Raw genomic sequence first — 3,996 nt, forward strand, 5'->3', positions numbered from 1 at the left:
CAGCCAGTTCCTCATCCAGCGAAGAGTAAACACATCCAAGCCACAAGCCGCCAGTTTCTCCAGGAGAATGCTGTGGGAGACGCTGTCAAAGGCTTTCCTAAAGTCCAGGTAGACAACATCCACAGCCTTTCCCTCATCTACCAGGCGGGTTACCTGGTCATAGAAGGAGATCAGGTTGGTCAAGCAGGACCTGCCTTTCATGAACCCATGCTGGCTGGGCCTGATCCCTTGGTTGTCCTGCAGATGCCCTGTGAGCACTCTCAAGATGAACTGCTCCATGATATTCCCCAGTACGAAGGTCAGGCTGACAGGCCTGTAGTTCCCAGGATCCTCCTTCCGGCCTTTCTTGTAGACGGGCGTCACATTGATAAGCCTCCAGTCTCCTGGGACCTCCCCTGTTAACCAGGACTGCTGATAAATGATGGAGAGTGGCTCGGCAAGCTCCTCTGCCAGCTCTCTCAGTACTCTCGGGTGGATCCCATCAGGCCCCAGAGACTTGTGGGTGTCTAGGTGGTTTAACATGTCCTTAACTGCTTCCTCCTGGATTATGGGCGGGTTATTGTGCTCTGCATCCTCATCTTCCAATTCAGGGGGCTGAATACCCTGCGGATACCTGGACTGGCTATTAAAGACTAAGGCAAAGAAGTCATTAAGTACCTCAACCTTGTCCTTGTCCTTGGAGACAATGTTCCTCGCCATATACAGTAAGGGATGGAGATTCTCCTTGCCTCTCTTTTTGTTGTTAATGTATTTGTAGAAGCAACAGTCTTTGCAGTCTTTCAACAGTCTTTGGATTCTGAAGAGTCCCAGTCAATTGAAAGCATGGCAAATGTCCCAATTTTCCAGAAGGGTAAGAAGGAAGACCCTGGTAATTACAGGCCTGTCAGTCTCACATCAGTGCCTGGTAAAATTATGGAGAAGGTTATTCTGGGAGTTATTGAAAAACATTCAAGAGACAACACAGTCATTGGTCATAGCCAGCACAGGTTTGTGAGGGGAAAGTCCTGCTTAACTAACTTAATTTCCTTTTATGACAAGGTCACCCAAGTTGACCGAGGGAAGGCAGCAGATGCAGGGGTTTTTTATTTTAGCAAAACTTTTGATACTGTCACTCACAGTATCCTTCTGGAAAAAATGTCCAGCACACAGCTAGTCAAGTCCATAATACGTTGAGTGAACAATTGGCTGATGGGTCGGGCTCAAAGAGTTACAATAAATGGGGTTACATCAGGCTGGTGGCCAGTCACAAGTGGGGTTCCACAGGGCTCAATTTTAGGGCCAGTGATCTTCAATGTTTTTATAAATTATCTGGATGCAGGAATCAAATGTATATTACCAGTGATAATAAACTCGGAGGAACTGTGGCCTCCCTCGAGGGTAGAGAGGCCTTACAAGAGAGATCTGGATAGACTAGAGAGCTGGGCAATCACCAACCATATGAAATTTAATGAGAGCAAGTGCCAGATTTTCCACCTAAGATGGGGTAATCATGGTTATACATACAAAATGGGGAACAAGAGGGTGGAGAGAAGGGCCAAGGAAAGAGATCTGGGGGTTTGGGTTGACAGCAAGTCAAATATGAGTCAATAGCATGCCCTGGCAGCTAAAAGAGTCAACCATGTCTTGGGGTGCATCAAGCACAGCATCACTAGCCAGTTGAGGAAAGTGATTGTTCCACTCTACACCACACTGGTGTGGCCCCACCTCAAGTACTGTGTGCAGTTTTGGGTGCCTCAATATAAGAGGGACATCAAACTATTAGAATGTGTCCAGAGGAGGGTGACCAAGATGGTGAAAGGCCTCAAGGGCAAGACATACAAGGAGCAGCTGATGTCACTTGGCTCTTCAGCTTGGACCAGAGAAGGCTGAGTAGTGCCCTCATCACAGTCTACAGTTTCCTCACTGTGGCCAGTGGACGGGGAGGTGTTGATCTCATCTCTCTGGTGACCAGTGACAGGACACAAGAAAATGGAATGAAGTTATATCAGGGGAAGTTCAGACTAGACATTAGGAAGACATTCTTCACTGATAGGGTAGTTGGTCACTGGAACAGGCTCCCCAGGGAAGTGGACATGGCACCAAGTCTGTCAGAGTTCAAAGAGTGTCTGGACGATGCTCTTAGTCATATGGTTTAGTTTTATGTAGTCCTGTGAGGAGCAGGGAGCTGCACTCAGTGATCCTTATAGGTCCCTTCCTGCTCGAGGTATTATATGATTCTATGTCTTGGTTTAAACCCAGCCAGCAACTAAGCGGCATGCAGCCACTTACTGACTCCCCCACAGTGGGATGGAGAAGAGAATCGGAAGAGTGAAAGTGAGAAAACTCATGGGTTGAGATAAAGACAGTTCAATAAGTAAAGCAAAAGCCGCTCACACAAGCAAAGCAAAACAGGGAATCCATTCACCACTCCCCATGGGCAGGCAGGTGTTCAGCCATCTCCAGGGAAGCAGGGCTCCATCATGCATAATGGTTTCTTGGGAAGACAGACACCATCACTCCGAACGTCCCTCCATCCCTTCCTTCTTCTTCATCCCAGCTTTATATACTGAGCATGATGTCATATGGTATGGAATCTCTCTTTGTTCAGCCTGGGTCAGCTGTCCTGGCTGTGCCCCCTCCCAACTTCCTGTGTACCCCCAGCCTTCTTGTTAGCAGGCCAGCATGAGAAGCTGGACTGTCCTTGACTACTTAGCAACAACTCAAAACATCAGCACACTATCGACATTTTCTCACCCCAAATCCAAACCACAGCCTCACACTAGCTTCTATGAAGAAAATTAACACTATCCTGGCTGAAACCAGGAGATTCTAAAATGAAGATAGAGGATCTGTCCCACAGGACAAAACCACAATTTGTATACTGTTTGATGGAGATGTTTTTGTTTACTTAAAGAGAAACCTATTTCCCTGAAATGCAAATTAGTCTACCAAATCTGGTAACCCTGAAGATTTCACAAGATGGCTTTAACATAGGCATATCTTTTTGTCTTTGTAATTACAGAGTAAACCCATTAACTTGCATGCTGTTATACTGATACAAGGCTTGTGAGAGGTGAGAATCAGGCCATCAGATTGTAAAGCAGAAATTCATGAATGCATAGGGTACATTATATAGTTTACTCTCTGAATGTTGCTCATCTGGAAGAACAGAAAGAGTTTATTTTGATTATTTTCAGATTATTTATAGTAGGGTTCAGGGAACTTTTTTATCAATAGGAACACTTTTTTTTAAAACTAACATGAAACTTTGGATTCTTGCTTCAGACATTTTCATTTTAAAAAGCTTGATAATTCAGGTAACATGAATCTTAAAAAAAATTACTCTTTCAGATATTGTTTTTGAAAAGTCTCTTCAAAAAGAAAGTTTGAATACAGTTGAATCATAATCTTTTTATACAGTGCTTCTTGTATAACAAAGAACCCTCCTTTTATAGTTCAATATTGCAGCAACAGTAACACAAACTTAAACTTCTACTTAACAAGATATTCACAGCTCACACAGGAAGAACTTCAACATGGTCCTTGCTATGTTGATGGGTTTTTTTGTCATCTGAACTAAACAGGCCTAGCAAATAGACATAAATGTCTTTGAGTATGTCTCAAGCAAAGGATTTCCAGATGGTCTGATTACATTGATGCAATAAGGGTCCTGGCCTAAAATCAATGTACCTATAAGATTATCACATATGCCTGTGGCATTTTTGCTTGACTGTACTAAACCCTTGCAAAGTTCTCTGAACAATAACTCTTAGCTTTTCAAGTATTGATGAAATTATTTAACAGAGAACACGTGGGTTGCTGTAACAATATTTTGTTTTTCCAAGCTCACCACACCACTTTTGTGATTCTAGTTGCTATAAAGAACCTGGCACCGGAACAGAGTGGCTGGCCTCAGTCTCTCAACCCCCCTGACATGCGTCAGCTGCAGCTCCATGGATGGGGCTGTTCATATACCAAGTTTCATGCCTAAAAGGTTTTTCAGTGCCATGACAGGTG

This window comes from Phaethon aethereus (genome assembly GCF_964289735.1).
Source record: "Phaethon aethereus genome assembly, chromosome: Z".
NCBI lineage: Eukaryota > Metazoa > Chordata > Aves > Phaethontiformes > Phaethontidae > Phaethon > Phaethon aethereus.